Source organism: Ranitomeya imitator, chromosome 5 (genome assembly GCF_032444005.1).
Source record: "Ranitomeya imitator isolate aRanImi1 chromosome 5, aRanImi1.pri, whole genome shotgun sequence".
Classification (NCBI taxonomy): domain Eukaryota; kingdom Metazoa; phylum Chordata; class Amphibia; order Anura; family Dendrobatidae; genus Ranitomeya; species Ranitomeya imitator.
Genome location: NC_091286.1, coordinates 527,558,797 through 527,575,931, shown reverse-complemented (window position 1 = coordinate 527,575,931; position 17,135 = coordinate 527,558,797). Strand labels below are relative to the sequence as shown.

Here is a 17,135-nt window from a genome sequence, read left to right as displayed (position 1 = left end):
CCACAGTGATCGAATAATATCACATACAAGGAACAAATCCCGCAACACCATGTCCAGACCACATATTACCACCACATAGTGACTGAATACTACAATTCTGATCAGTAATTAAAAAAAAAGCACCATACTATCACCTAAAGTGCCATTATACACAGGAGATCTGTACTTAGTATGCAGTGTCTGTGTACAGATAATACAGTGATCACTAGTGAAATTATACACAGGAGCTCTGTATACAGTATACAGTGTATAGTGTCAGTGTATAGGTAACACACTGACTCACCAGTGATGTCTCTAGGTGAAGTCCTTCATCTTTCATCCAGCACAGACCGCCATCATTTCATCCAGCCAGGACTTCTCTCTGCAGGAAATAACACAGTTATCTTGAGCTCCGCTTGTAGAATACATTACTTAATTTTTCCCAACTTCTACATTACACCACATGAAGAAAAAGAGGCGACATAGTGTCACCCTACACAGTAACAGGACCGCCCCCCCCATTTAAAACCGTGTCCTCAAAAAATAAAATAAATACATCACTGCAGTAATAATATCCCTAAATTAGCCCCTATGGTAATAATATTCCCCATCCTGGCCACCGTGTGTCTCATTCCTGGCGTCAGCCATATGTTCTCCCATCCTGCCCTCATGAGTATCCATTCTGCCCCATATGATCTCCCCATCCTGCCCCATATGATCGCCCCATGTGATCTCTCCATCCTGCCCCATCTGTCTCCATCATATCCATCCTGCCCCATGATCCTGCACGATCTGTCTCCAATTCTGCCCCATGTCTCCATTCTGCCCCCTATGTCTCCAACCATGCCCCCATGTCTGCAATCCTGCCACTTGTCTCCAATCATGCCCCCTGTGTCTCCATTCTGCCCCATCTGTCTCCAATCATCCCCCATCTGTCTCCAGTCATGCCCCCATGTCTTTCATCCTGCCCCGTGTCTCCAATCATGCCCTGTATCTCCATTCTGCCCCGTGTCTCGCATTCTGCCCCAATGTCCAGCATTCTGCCCCAGTGTCCAGCATTCTGCCCCAATGTCCAGCATTCTGCCCCTGTCACAGTGTCCAGCATTCTGCCCCAGTGTGTCCAGCATTCTGCCCCAGTGTGTCCAGCATTCTGCCCAAGTATGTCCAGCATTCTGCCCCTGTGTGTCCAGCATTCTGCCCCAGTGTGTCCAGCATTCTGCCCCAGTGTGTCCAGCATTCTGCCCCAGTGTGTCCAGCATTCTGCCCCCAGTGTGTCCAGCATTCTGACCCAGTGTGTCCAGCATTCTGCCCCTATGTGTCCAGCATTCTGCCCCAGTGTGTCCAGCATTCTGCCCCAGTGTGTCCAGCATTCTGTCCCAGTGTGTCCAGCATTCTGCCCCTGTGTGTCCAGCATTCTGGACACACAGGGGCGTGCGCCCGCACGTCAATAGCGTGCCACAGCGCCTGCAGGGGGGCCCGGTGAGCAGATGAGATGGGGCCCGATGCAGGCCCCCTCTGCTCAGCGGGCCCCATACGCCAGTCACGGCTGTAATGCCCTGATGGCGGTCCTGTATACAGAACTATCAACTTAAGAATTAGCTTGTTAGTTGGCCAAACAGTTAATTAACTCACCCCTTATGTGATGTCTAGAACAGCTTTTGTTTGGTGAGGCGTGTGATGTTAGGTGTTGCTATTCGCACCTTCTATTACAGACTTAAGGTACCGTCACATTTAGCGACGCTGCAGCTATCTAAACAACGATGCCGATCGCTGCAGCGTCGCTGTTTGGTCTCTGGAGAGCTGTCACACAGACAGCTCTCCAGCGACCAACGATCCCGAAGTCCCCGGGTAACCAGGGTAAACATCGGGTTACTAAGCGGAGGGCCGCGCTTAGTAACCCGATGTTTACCCTGGTTACCACTGTAAATTTAAAAAAACAAACACTACATACTCACATTCCGGTGTCTGGTCATGTCCCTCGCCTTTAGCTTCCCGCACTGACTGAGCACTGGCCGTAAAGCACAGCGGTGACGACACCGCTGTGCTCTGCCTTACGGCGGCCGGCGCTCACAGTCAGTGCGGGAAGCTGAAGGCGAGGGACGTGACCAGACACCGGAATGTGAGTATGTAGTGTTTGTTTTTTTTACATTTACAGTGGTAACCAGGGTAAACATCGGGTTACTAAGCGCGGCCCTGCGCTTAGTAACCCGATGTTTACCCTGGTTACCAGTGAAGACATCGCTGAATCGGCGTCACACACGCCGATTCAGCGATGTCTGCGGGAGATCCAGCGACAAAATAAAGTCCTGGACTTTCCCCAGCGGCCAACGATCTCCCAGCAGGGGCCTGATCGTTGGTCGCTGTCACACATAACAATTTCGTTAACGATATCGTTGCTACGTCACAAAAAGCAACGATATCGTTAACGATATCGTTATGTGTGACGGTACCTTTACTTTGGGCAGAAGTTGTTCCTAACACAGAAGCATATTTCAGTGCAAGTCTCCTCAAAATGGGGAATTCATCACTGCTCACGCAAAGTTTATCCACCTTAAGCAGTGGGATGTTGATGTAACTAGTTTAGAGAACATCTTTGCTTTGCAGCTGAACAAAATGCTGTGCATATAGCACATATGATACACTGAGACTGCAGCATACATCACAAATAATAATAAATAATACATTGAGGCTGCTATATACATCACTTGCGATACACTGAGACTGCTGTATATACATCACATAGGATACACGGAGTCTGCTTTATTCCTCACTTATGGTACACTGAGATGGCTGTATACATCACATAGGATACACTGAGACTGTTGTATACTTCTCATAGGAGACACTGAAACTTTTCTCTACAAATCATAGAGGCTCCATCTAACAGCAACCGCAGGATCTGATTCAGCTCAGACTAACTGACTTCATAGCTACAACTTAGCAATGACAGATTTACCAAAGCCTTGTGTGGGTGTGTACACGCACATTGCTTCCCTGTTGTAAAATTAGCTAGAAAAACAGGGTCATCGGCCCCATTATGCTGTTGAACACTATGGCCCACCAGGAGTATGCCCAATAGGGCATATAGCCACTCCAAGCCTATGTGCAGTACAGGGCACAAGTAAATAAAGTGTGGACATTCCCCACCCTTGCTTTACGAGGACAAGTTTTAATTCCAAAAATCCAATATAAAATTATCTTTATACCAAAGCCTTATTTTTTCTGCTCCTGTCCACATGCTTATTACAGTATGTCCTCTCATTTGTACTTTCCTGAGACTGAATGCTCCACTTTTCTTTTTAGTTTCTATATTTCATGGATAATTATATTACTATTAATAATTCTGGCGTTAAAATAGCTCTAATGATAGTGATAATTCACTGGCTAGCTGTATACCACAGGGGAGGAGAGGAAGGAACGAAAGAGATAATTCATTTCCTAGCAATCTTCATTTAGGTAGGACAATTCTTTGTTCTATTCACAGATATCGCTATGTTTAATACAGTCCAAAAAGAGCAGTTACATAGTTACATAGGTTGAACAAAGACCTAACTCCATCAAGTTCAACCTTTCTCCACCAACTGTACATTTCATCACTAATCTAGCTATAACCCGTAATGTTATGTGTATCATGGAAATCGTCCAGCCCTTTTATAAAAGCTGTTACAGTGTCTGCCATTGCTGCCTCCTGTGCTCGGGCATTCCACAGTCTGACTGCTCTAACTGTAAAGAACCCTTTCGTTTTTGGTTGTAGGAATCACCTTTCTTCCACCCGTAATGAGGTCCCCCTAGTACTCAACATGGTCCTTGGAAGGAACAAGTCATGTGCCAGTGTTTTGTACTGGCCACACATATATTTCTACATGTAAATGAGATCCCCTCTGAGTCGTCTTTTTTCTAAGCCTTCCATCCCTTGTAATAATCTAGTTGCCCGTCGTTAAACTGATTCTAACTTCTGAATATCCTTTTTAAAATGTGGAGCCCAAAACTGGATCCCATATTCTAGATGTTGCCTCACCAGTGATTTATAAAGGGGTAATAATACACTGGGATCGCGGGATTTTATCTCTCTTTTTATACAATAAAATCTTGTTTGCTTTTGCAGCTGCTGTTTGACATTGCTGCTCAGCTTACTTGTAACGTGAATACTCAAGGCCTTCTCTTGATCTAAACTTGACCGCACCTTGAAAAAGAGCAGCGAAACGCACGTCGGTGGCGGCGTGGCACGGGTCTGGCCTTTAAACAGAGGATGGGTGAGGATAATTAAGTTTGGATATGTGTTGTGAGCTTGCTACTAAGCAAAAAATATACACTTGACTGATTGAATTAGCTCCATTGTCACATTTTTTATACCTCCCTTGTCAATATGAGCACTTGGCACTTTACGGCTGTATTATATTTATGCTGAGATACCTGCTGCCAATTTCTATCTGATCCCTCTCTATTTTTGTATGTTTCTTTTAATTGTGATCTATTTACTATGTTACTATGTGATGAACAATAAAATGTGTATATTTTACGATATCTTTGGACATAGTACTCATATTTTTCTCTGGTTGATTGATCTAAACTTAGTAGCAAAGCCACAAAAGAGGACTAAAAATCCTCCAAAAATTAAAAAATACAGCTGAAAAATGGGCAGCACGGCTTACCTGCCCAGGTCTCTGAACAAATGCAGTACAGGATGCAGCCAAGCCATATAGCAAAGATGTTGCAAAGCACAAGTGCAAAATACTAAATAGTCAGCCACTCACAACCTACCAGTTCAGGCCGGTTTCACATGTCAGTGGCTCCGGTACGTGAGGTGACAGTTTCCTCACATACCGGAGACACTGACTCACGTAGACACATTAAAATCAATGTGTCTCTGCACATGTCAGCGTGTTTTCATGAACCGTGTGTCCGTTTGGAAAACACGGAGACATGTCCGTGTTCGTGGGAGCGCATGTATTACACGGACCCATTAAAGTCAATGGGTCCTTGTAAAACACGTACCGCACACGGATGTTGTCCGTGTGCAGACCGTGTGCCATGCAGGAGACAGCGCTACTGTAAGCGCTGTCCCCCCCGCGTGGTGCTGAAGCCGCTAATCATTTCTTCTCTCCAGCATCGTTCGCTGGAGAGAAGATATGAAAACTCTTTTTTTGTGTGTTTAAAAAAAAGATTCCTGTCCCCAATCCCCTCCCACCCCCTGTGCGCCCTCCCCCCCCCCCCCCCCCCGCTGTTAATAAAATACTTACCCGGCTCCCTCGCTGGCGCTGCTTCCTGTCCTCACCGCAGCTTCTCCTGTATGTGCGGTCACGTGGTGCCGCCCATTACAGTTGTAATGACCAGAGGTCCGAATAAGATCCAGTGAGTCACAAACCAAGACCAAGGCAGAAATCTCCAACGGTATTTACTCAAAGGCAAAATAATCAAGGTAATATGGAGAATATTAAGGCAGATGCACCCCAAAGATACACTAGCTCAGCAGCAGCTGAAATCACTGTGCCACTCCAAGGTCTCCTGAGAACTGTATACTACAACAGACTAGTAAGAAATTTACCTAACAGGCAACTAAAAACAGGAACAAGTGTAAATTGAATGTAGTGTTATTAAGGGAGCCCCTGGAATGGCACATTGAGTATAACTTACACAACTCTAATATAAGATACACCTCTAAAGTAACAATTTAACACTCTGAGCAGAGATACCCGGGTATCTATAACTATGGTACCGTATCCTGAGATGGATTTCCTCTCAGGCAGGAATCCGCACAGACTGCAGCCAGTCCTTATCTTCAGCGCCAATAAGTTACAGCAAGCTCCTCTTGTCTTGTCGGCCGATGCCGAGCCCAAACGCCGGGAACTTAGTTAGTGGTCTCACGATGTAGTCTCTGCTTCTGTAGCTCCTAGGAATGCTTCCACGACAATCCGTCCGTCTCTGTATCAGCAGTCTGTCCAGACTTGTTCCTCCACTCAATGCACAGGGAATCCACAGACTTCCAAATACGTACTGGGTTCTTAGTAAAGTCTCAGTCTTTTCTTAGATAAAGGGTTAGCTCCTCTCCAGGAAACGTTAGCAACACAAGTCTCTCACAGAGTTAAACAAAAGGTTAGCTCTTTTCCAGGGGAACGTTAGCAACAAAAAGTCTCTCAAAAGCTTCTTTTCCTCCAAAAACACTTGCAGTAAATCCACACAGTCTCTTTTTAAGATCTCACAGCAGCTTCTCCTTTTGCTTCCCGCCTTTTCTCTCTCAGCTCTCACTTCTTAGTTTCACTTTACACCGGAGACATTAGACCCCACCCCCCAGCACACATTGTCTCTGGGAGTTTTGCACGGTCTGTCCTTTGCTGCAACAGGCAAAAACCACAGGGTCCTAGTGCCCTCTCAGTGGGACTACAGTTCACCCTCTTACACAGTGATGAATATGCGGCTCCACCCCGATGGGAGGTGGAGCCGCATATTCATCACTGGAATAGGCGGCACCACATGACCGCACATACAGGAGAAGCTGCGGCAAGGACAGGAAGCAGCGCCAGCGGGGAAGCAGGGTAAGTATTTTATTAACAGCGGGGTGGGGTGGGGGGGTTGCACAGGGGGTGGGAGGGGGTTGGGGACAGGAATCTTTTTTTTAAACACAAAAAAAAGAGTTTTCATATCTTCTCTCCAGCGAACAATGCTGGAGAGAAGAAATGATTAGCGGCTTCAGCACCAGATGCAGGGGACAGCGCTTAACTGTAGCACTATCTCCTGCACGGTGCGTGTGATACTCAGTCGGCACACGGGCGGCACATGGATGCCGCACGTGTGCCACACTGATGTGCCACATAAACGCATGGACACACGGACATGGATAATTCCAGTACCGATTTTTCCGGTACCGGAATTATCTGGACGTGTGAGACTGGCCTCATGGAGGGGGTGACTGCTTAATATACATTTGCACAATAGAGGCCTGTATAGGGTGCTGTTCACATGTAGGTAACACATAGTGTCTGGTTCTCAGCCCATTAGTCACACCCTTACTATTTGACTAGGCGGACTGGCCAGCACTCTCTCAATGCATCCCAGTGTGAACACCCTGTATACAAGACCTATTATTGACTTTAGGATTGCTACTTCCAATAGGTGGCGCTAGAGTTCTAGTCCTCTTCCTCTCTGAAGAGAAAAAGCGATGAAACACTAATGAAATCCAAATCCAAAAAAACTTGCCACTCTAGATGAATAATTATCATATGCAAAAGGTTTATTGATGTACATCCATAAAGGCAAGTCGAACATTTTTGGTCCACATCTGAACCTTCATCAGAACAAATATACTGGATGCAGCAAGAAGTCCTGTCCATGTAGGCGCACGTGTGATGCGACCGGAGTCGCTGGGTACATGGCGCTCAGCTTTGTGGGCATGCGTACAGAATCTGGGTGTACGTCCCAGGTACAGATCCTATGTGCGCATGCTTCGGAGCCGCAGTGCGGTGAGTGAGAAGACAGGCGTGTATGCTCACAAACTGTCATGTGACCACGGACACTCAGCGGCTCCGGAGCATACGCACATAGGATATTTAGCTGAGATGTACATCCAGATTCAGTGCACATGCTCAGAAACCTGAGCGTCATTGCACAAGTGGGAGTGCTGGGAGATTGCGGTAACGTGGGAAGGAATGCTAATATGATGGGCGTGGAGAATTTCAAAATGCATTTGATTGACCGTGACTGAAAAGCTAGAGCCCCCCCCCCCCCCCGCGACTGAAACAGAAGGTATGTGGAGCAATCACCAAAGTAGAAATAGTGATCTAAATACTGGGACATTTGGCTTGAGACAAATATGTTAGTGATGGAATGTGCATCACTAGCATGATGTTGGGGGCAGTTTAATAGCAATAAAGGACGTAATAGGTTCCCTTTAATTGATGCCCTCGTTTCTCTAAGTAGTGTGTTAAAAAGTTTGCATAGGGAAATGTATGAGGATGAAGGGTTGGGGGGTTGCACCTTGCAATGTTTGCATTCTGCGCCAATACTATTTCCTGTCCCTGAGTCATATAATTGTATTACATTGGGTGTATAATTAAGGTTATTGCTCTTTGTCTGTTGCTACCTTTAACATCAATGATCATGAAAAACCTACATACAAATTTCCGACAGAGGTGGACTGAATTTTATGTTGTGAAGAATGTAGCTGTAAGGGGTGTAAAATCTATGGGACGCATCATTTGTAGTTTTCATGTGAAACCCAACTCTGCTTTTCTGTACAATGGGATCATTCCTGTGCAGAGTTTCCCATGTGAACGCCTTATTTTACTCACTACAATTAAGGTTTTATAGTACTCCACAGATTAGATCAATTTACAAGTCCGCTGGAATTCTTAGGGTGGTTTCACACTTGCGTTTTTGTCTGCAGCGTTTTTTTACCAAAAAAACGCATGCGTTTTTTTCCCTATATTTAACATTGAAAACGCATGCGTTTTTTGGTGTACGCGTTTGCACGCGTTTGTGAACGCATGCGTTTTTTTACTGCATGCGTTCATTTTCTAAAATGCAACTTGTAGTATTTTGAGGGGCGTTTTTTTCCCCAAAAAAAACGCATGCGTTTACATGCGTGTTTTTTTTTACAAAAAATGCATTGGAGTCAATGGGGACGCATGCGTTTTTTTGGACATGCGTTTGCATGCGTTTTTTTGACGCATGCGTTTTTTTTGGCACCATTGAATTAACTGTAGATAAGGATGTCTAGACACTGATAAGCCTCCCCCATAGCAGCAGGGTTATAAAAGGAAGGTTGGGGGAAGTTTCTGGTCACTTCTCATCAGACTCCAAAGAAGACAGCACCCTGCCCGGACGCATTGTTGGACAAGACACAGAGCAATGTGAGTATATCCTAGCCAATGCATTCATTTTCAATTTTTTGGATCTACATGTCCTAATTTCTTCAATTTTTTTCTTTCAACACGCATCAGAATGTCTTCTCCGGTTTCTTCGTCTGATGAGGAGTTCCAGCCACGGCAATCAGAAGTGGATCACGTGAGCGAGGTAATTTTTTTGTCCATCAGCTTGGTAAGTATTGACTGTCACATCGACACATGAGGCAATTTTTTTTTTTAATTTTATAGAGCACTTCAACTGAGGGACAGAGAGGTACTGAGCAGCGGAGTCAAGGTCCAGGTGGAAGACGGCAGCGGGTATGTATACCAGGCAGACTGTCCTTATTGTAATATTCTTTCCTTTTCTGTACCCTTGTTTTTCTTTACATTTTTCTTGTATCATCCTTTTCTTAAAGTTGTCTTTCATATTCCTGCCCTTTCTCATCTTCGTGTCTTATTTTTCCAACTGTGGTTGAGCAAACTTAAATGATTTTCTTTTAATTTTAGGTTTCACAACGGGACGACGACCGGATTGATAATGAAAGTGAAAGCCGACCTCCAGAAGCCAGCTCATCATTTTTTTAATCAAATCGAACAGGGCATGTCGGAACACCTTAGCACTGATCTCCAGCTGAGTGTGATGCAGGCCTGCAATGTTGCTTTTGTGCAGGCTATGCAGCAGAGTCAGAGTCGTAATGTGGCGGCATATCCAACTGTGCCGTCACTGTCACAAGTAAACACTATTCCTACCTCTGCTGCATACCACTGCACGGCCACCTCTATTCCCTCTACAGGTGTACTCCACTACAGCGCCAACACGATGATGAGTGCTGTTGGACATCCCACCGCCACCACCGTGACGACCGCTGCTCCGGCTTGGACCTCCTCCGCTCACACCACGATGACGCAGGACCCTGGCGTGGCTTATCGGCCCGGCACCCTCCCGATGCAGCAGGACCCATCCATGCAATATCGGACCGGCCCACCCCCGATGCAGCAGGACCGAGGCCTGGCATATCGGACCGGACCCACCCCGATGCAGCAGGACCGAGGCGTTGCTTTCCGGGCAGGACACCCCCCGATGCAGCAGGACCCATCCATGGCGTATCGCACCGGGCCCCCCATGATGCAGCACGACCAAGCCATACCTTTCCGGACAGGACCCACCCCGATGCAGCCCACCCCGATGCAGCAGGACCCATCCATGGCTTTATGTTCCCCCCCCAACGATGCACCAGGAACCTGGGAGGGTGTTATGTTCCCCCCCCAACGAGGCACCAGGATCCTGGGAGGGTTTTTGTTCCCCCCCCCCCCCCCAACGAGGCACCAGGACCCAGGCGGGACTTTATCTTTTCCCCCATTGGACTCAGACATTGCCGAGCGCTCCACAATGGAGACTGACTGTTTAATTGTGGAGCCGGGTCCTGACGTGTCTCCCGCCTACACTTTACAACCTAGCCCCAGAAGACTTCCCCCAACCCGGAAAACCCAACGTAAAACTGGCAAAACTCATAAAAAACAAAAAACTTTGATTATTCCTCCCCCATCACCTACCGATGTGTCTCAACCTTCCAGTGTGTCTCAAGCCCCTCATGTTTTAAGCCCCATCCCCGAACTTCCAGACCCTTCAAGTTTTCTTGCCCATTCTCCTGCCACCTCTGCCTCCTCCACGGTGAGCCAGGCTTCAGTTCTGAATACCCCCCAGTTACGTCACTCAACCCCAAGCCGGCGTGGTTCAACCCGGCGCGGTACCAAAAAATAAATTGTTGTTTTTCCTCAATAAAAAAAAAAGATTATTTGCAACAATTATGTTTGGTTTATTGTGTCTTTCACCGCTCTCAATACACACCAATAAAGTTCGTCACACACTTATTCTTTTGGCCTACACATATCTCCAGTAGTATAAAATACCAGACAACATCTATATGTGTTTCTTTAGTATACAGATATGAGTTGGCCAAAAAAATAGCAGTTATTTCCATACTCTTATTTTTAATTTTTAACTAGTGTAGTGTCACTGTCCAAAGAGAAAATGGTGGCAATCAAGTTCAGAACTCAACTGAACCGGTCAGATGTCAAAATAGACACCTGACCTGTTTAGTTGATTACTGACTTGTATATTCACCATATTCTATATAGCACATTATGTGACAATTTTTGTCAAACTGATGGGACAATGGTTGGCACACGCTAACTATCTATCCTCACCTGGGCAGGTGTAAGAAATTTTGAATTCATGATCATGTATATGTTCATCATGAATTCATTATTTCTTACACTTGACTTGACGGGTATAGAGAGCGTGCCAGTCTTGACGCAATGACGTCAAGAAGATTACCAATAAATAAATTTAAATCTGGTTACATTATTATAAGTATGCGTGTTTATATCATTCTTTGTAAACCAAAATAGGGAGTGCAACAGAGGTCAATTATGATTAAAAAAATCTAATTATTACCTCATCAACTATCACCCACTCCTGGTTTTGGATTACAAATTATGATATACATATCTACTGCCCATCTTTGTTCAAACTTTTTTTAGAGAGGAAAAAGACAGGAGACCTGGTGAACACAAAAAAGTTTATTAATTAGAAAAATTTGTATCAGTATTTAATAATTGGTAAACATTAACATACAACAGGACATTTAAACAACATTGTCCTGCCATGAAACCCGTCCAATATCGGACACAAAATAGGCCGCAAATTGGTCCCGCATAAGACCAACGGCTGCAGTTGACCGCATCGGGTGATGCTGAAAATCTGGCAATGGGTGTGAAACTGGTTCATCAAGTTCAATGTGGGGTCGCTCCTTAGCCATTATATAATTGTGTAGAACCACACAGGCTTTGACCACCTCGTCCACAGTTTCCACTTTTAGATTGATGGCTGTTGCAAGAATGCGCCATTTAGCAACCAGAATGCCAAAGCTGCACTCTACGGTTCTTCTGGCCCTGGTCAGTCTGTAGTTGTATATTCTGCGTGTGTGGTCCAAGTCCCTACTAGAATAGGGCTTCAGGAGATTTTCACACATCTGGAAGGCCTCATCCCCAACCATAACAAATGGCAGCGGTGGGCCTTGAGTGTTGGGGAGAGGCTGTGGAGGGGGAAAATTAAAATTGTTGCCATATACCCGACGGCCCATATCCGAGCTCTTGAATGTCTGGGAATCATTGCCACGGCCAAAAGCTCCAATGTCCACGGCGATGAAGCGACACTCCGCATCCGCTATTGCCATGAGCACTACCGAAAAATATTTTTTATAATTAAAAAACTCAGATCCGGTTCTGGCAGGTTTAACAATGCGGATGTGCTTCCTGTCCACCGCCCCTAAACAGTTTGGAAAATCACACACGTTCAAAAATGTTTTTGATACTTCCCGCCACATGTCCACGGTGGGTACGGGTATAAACTCCTCACGGAGTACATTCCATAACGCACGACAGGTGTCCACAACAATTCCGGACAGGGTTGAGATTCCAAGTCGGTATTGGAAGTGCAGGGAAGATAAACTCTCTCCTGTGGCCAGAAATCTAGAAGAAAAGGAAACAAAAAAAAAAATTAAAATCTGCTCTTAATGGTGTTTTTAAATAAGAAAAAGGTAAAAAAAAACAACCCAAAATACATGTCAAAACCAAAAATTTGGACTGTCATTGGTTTAGTTTTGGAACGTACCGTAATGTCACTAACAGACGTTCCTCGGGTGGAATTGCTCTACGGAGCCGTGTGTCCTGTCGCCGTATGGAACCTTCTACACGAGACAGTAAATCCCGGAAAGAATCCTGAGACATTCTAGTGTAATCCTGGAATTTCTCCGGGTTGGCATTCAGCTCCGCATAGAGCGTGTGATATGCTCCACGGGTCTCACGCACTTCAATGATGGGGTGCCTCCAAAAACGCCGACGCTGTCTCCTTCTCCATCTTTGGCGGTTTCGGTCTTGCTCCCAAGCAAAAACACAGGCAAGGAAAATCTTGAAGCTGAACTCCAGTTTGAAATAAAAGTTCGCCATTGAAAGATCCATCATGACACCGGAAACAGTAGCAAGCTCTGAAAATTTCTGTTCCCCTAGGGTCTATATATTGATTGCCAATCATGTACGCCCTCTCTATTCCCATTGGTTGTGTCTGGTAACCTTTTTTTTTAATTTATTTATTTTTTTTAAATCCCCAAAAAAACGCAAACGCATGCAAAAACGCATGTAAACGCGTGTAAACGCTGCGTTTTTTTGACGCACGCGTTAAACGCGTGCGTCAAAAGAACACAGCGTTTATACGCGTTTACATGCGTTTTTGTACCATGCGTTTTTTTTTAAAAACGCATGCGTTCAAAAACGCAAGTGTGAAACCAGCCTTACATACTCATTTAACATACAAAAGTGTAAATTGCTGCATATGTATTCTATTTCCCAAATAAAGGAAGTCAGATGTTTTCTAGAAGAATTTCTGTATGTCCTTCTGAAGCATTGTGAGACGCCGAATACCACCTTCAAGAGACGTGAAAAAAACTTGGGGCCCGATTCATTATTTGCGTTTTTTTCTTTTAAAATCACTTTTGTTTTTTTGTCTTGTTGCATTCGTTGATGTTTTTTATGCCAAATTCTTCAAAATTGGCGTATGCGGTTCATGTATTTTGCAAAAAAAAAAAATGTTCTTTATATTTGTCTTTATACTTTTCAGCTAATTTTGAGCATTAAAAAAATCACTTTTGGCTAAAATCACACAAGATTTTAGCAAAGCATACAGACATACATAAAATCACTGCAGAGTAGTCATTGTAGTACATTTGTGCAAAAAAATTGTGGCTTTTTATGTAGCAGTTCATAAATATCAGCAGAAAATATCTGGAAACTCCAAGGACGAACATAAAAAAAAAGTGAATACATTTAAAATAGAATTTAAAAAATTGCAAATGAAAAAAAAAAAAGAGGTGCAAATAAAAATAAATCAGGCAGAAAAAAACAAACTGGACAACAAAAGGTACAAATGGAATAATGAATTGCGCCCTTTGGAGTCTGTATGCCTAACCTCTATGGCAGGTCTGACTTCAGAAACCCCAGTGATCAGCCATTAGCGGAAATTAAAGCCACTGCTTCGGAGGTAAGTCTCAGGGTATGTGCACACGTATTTTTGAAGGCTGCGGATTTTTCCGCAACGGTTTTCAGAAATCCGCAGGTAAAAGGCACTGTGTTTTACCTGCGGATTTACCGCGGTTTTTATGTGGATTTTGTGCGGATTCCACCTGCAGTTTTACACCTGCGGATTCCTATTGTGGAGCAGGTGTAAACTGCAGCAGAATTCGCACAAAGAATTGACATGCTGTGGAATGTAACCCGCAGCGTTTCCGCGTGTTTTTTTCCGCAGCATGGGCACTGCAGATTGCGTTTTCCATAAGTTTACATGGTAATGTAAACGCATGGAAAGCTGCTGCGGACCCGCAGCTGCAGATCCACTGCGGATCCACAGCAAAATCCGCATCGTGTGCACATAGCCTCATATGCCAGTCACTGTAGTACTTGATCAGGCTGAGATCATTGGAGAAAGAGCTTCCTTTTGTTAGTTCTTCTCTAGCTATTTGAAGGTGTTCCAGAGTAAGGAACATAACACTATCACAGTAAATTCATATTTGTTGCAAAAAAAAAAGAAAACGCTCCATAAAATTAAAGGGTTGTCCACCTTTGTAGACATTTTTTATAAACCTGTATACTAGTCTTTGGGGTTCAAAATATATTATTTTACAATTGCATTTAATTACAAATTTTGCAACATTTTACCTTACAGACTCTTTGTTATCCTGCAGATTCAATTTTGATGTCATCTATGATAAGAAATCTGCAAGAGGAGATTAGAAAAAGACAGATAATATACTGTACATTTCAGATTAATTAATCAATTACACACACTTTGCCCTATATGAATGCACCAAATGGGCCCCCATACATATCTGATGTGTTTGGGGCCCTAAACAATAATGATGTTGGGAGCAAAAAGGATCATATATAGTATGAATTCAATTCCCCGATCCTTGGAGATAAGCCTCCTCTCTTCTCGAGGAAACCACATGAGTACTCGGCCATGTGTTCATATGCATGGGAGTCAGGAGAGATAACTGCCAATCAAACTATATCTATTGTGAATGAGCACCTTAAAGGGAATCTCTCAGCAAGTTTTTGTTATGTAATCTGAAGACAGCAGGATATGGAGGCTGAAACAGATTTCAGCGATGTGTCACTTCTCAAAGTGCGTGCTGTTGTTTACTATCTGTGAAGGATTTATCACTAAGAGATTAACATTGCTGGACTTCATTAGTCCAGCAACGCCTCCTCCTGTGATAAGTAGCTCACTGTCTATGAACTTTGTTCATGTAGAGCCTGGTGTGGGCGGGGTTAGCTTTCTCTGTAGTGATGAGCGGGAGTGCTTGGATAAGGTGTTATCCGAGCACGCTCATGTCCTAATCGAGTATTTTTGTCATTCTCAAAAAAACTTCTCGACTCGCTTAGGCTGTGTGTCTCGTGACTGTTTGTTAGGCAATCCCTGCATGCGTTGCGGCTGGCGAACAGCATTTTTTTCAAGCACATTGCAAATACTCAATTAGGACACGAGCATGCTCGGATAAGATCTCGCTCATCACTATTCCTAACTACACACATGAGAGCGCACGCACTTGTTCTGCAGGGGATTGTGGAGCCAGTAGTTTAGTGTTGTAAGAACATCTAAATGAGCGAATACTTTGGTATTCCAGCGCATTCTTCATATTGTCCTTGAATAAGACTATGGATCTTTCATACAGTAAGTAGTTTATATTCACACTCCAATGCAGGATAGGCTCCCTATGGAGAAACATGTATTGAGTATAAACTGCTGCCTTCATTGTTTTATACTGTACCCACTGTGAAAATTTATAGTGCTGTTTTTTTGTTTTTGCTTTTTTTCAAACAGAAATTTAATTCATTTTAACCTTGAATAAGTCTCCAGAGATGAATATATTGCTAAGAGTATAAGAAAGTTTTGTATTTTGTATTTATCAGCATTTTGGGCATAATAAAATAAAGCAGATAAACAAAACTTAAAAGTACATCAAGTCATAATTAATAAGCAAAATCCCAAATATCATGGGAACGGAGACTAGCCGCTCGATATTACCATACAAGTACAATTAACAAACAGGGCACACAAAAACATGGCAATATCTTCTGTTGTACAGGTATAAAACAAATCTGATGTGGCTTTTTGCATATACCATAATATTTTCTAACTTGTGGTTCATATAACACAAACTTCAATATTCCTGTCCCAGTACGAAACTTTATAATCTGTTGATTTCCAAAATATAACTTTGGGGTACCAAAGCATTATTATTTGTCAATAATACGTATAAATTCATATAGCAGGGCAGCAATGGGGTAACAGAGGAAGTCCGTCAGCAGAAACCCACCTGTCAATCAAAGCCCATGCAATCATTGTGATACGATATGTTGACTCAAGATGTGAAAAAGGTTGAAAGGTCACCAAGGACATCGGCAAGTCTGTTTTTCCTGGCTTTCCTCTCTCAATGCAAAGATACATTTAGACTGTGAACCCCAACAGGGACAGTGATGATAATGTCTGCAAAGTGTTAGGGAATAAGATGAAGCTATTTAATCAAACATAATAAAGACTATGTACACCCTCACTCAGTTTTTATTTTTAAATGTTCACAAAACAACCCAGCAGCGGGACCGATACCTCCTCCTTTGTGCAAGGAGAGACAGGAGAAGTAGTGCCATTCACGTGTCAGCTCGAACTGTCAGAAACAGACTTCATGAGGGTAGTATTTGGGCCTGACATCCACAAGTGGCTGTTGTGCTTACAGCCCAACACCATGTAGGGCAGCTGGTATTTGCCAGCGAACACCAAGATTGGCAGATTCAACATTGACGTCCTGTGCTCTTCACGAAAGAGCAGGTTCACACTGAGCACATGTGACAGAGTCTGGAGACACCATGGAGAACATTCTATTGTCTGCAACATCCTTCAGTATGACCGGTTTTGGCAGTGGGTCAGTAATGGTGTAGGGAGGTGTTTCTTTGCAGGGCTGCAGAGCCCTCCGTGTGCTAGCCAGAGGTACCCTGACTGCCATTAGGTATCGGGATGAGATCCTCAGACCCACTGTAAGACCATATACAGTTGCTGTGAACCCTGGATTCCTTCTGATGCCTGATAATGCTTGGCCTCGTGGCTGAAGTGTATCAGAAGTTAATGCATGATGATAGCATTGATGCTATGGACTGGGCTGCCCATTCCCTAAATCCAATTGAGCACGTATGAGGCATCTTGTC

General features: G+C 44.1%; 1 long non-coding RNA gene across 1 annotated transcript in view; it reads right to left on the bottom strand.

Annotated features, from left to right (window-relative positions):
* Positions 1-349: 349 nt before the first annotated feature.
* Positions 350-17,135, bottom strand: part of LOC138638350 (uncharacterized) — a 31,943-nt gene continuing 15,157 nt past the window's right edge. Inside the window, exons 2-3 of the long non-coding RNA XR_011312487.1 lie at positions 14,592-14,649; positions 350-361 (exon numbers count right to left, since the gene is read on the bottom strand). This is a non-coding gene — a long non-coding RNA (uncharacterized lncRNA). The remainder of the gene's footprint in view (positions 362-14,591; positions 14,650-17,135) is intronic.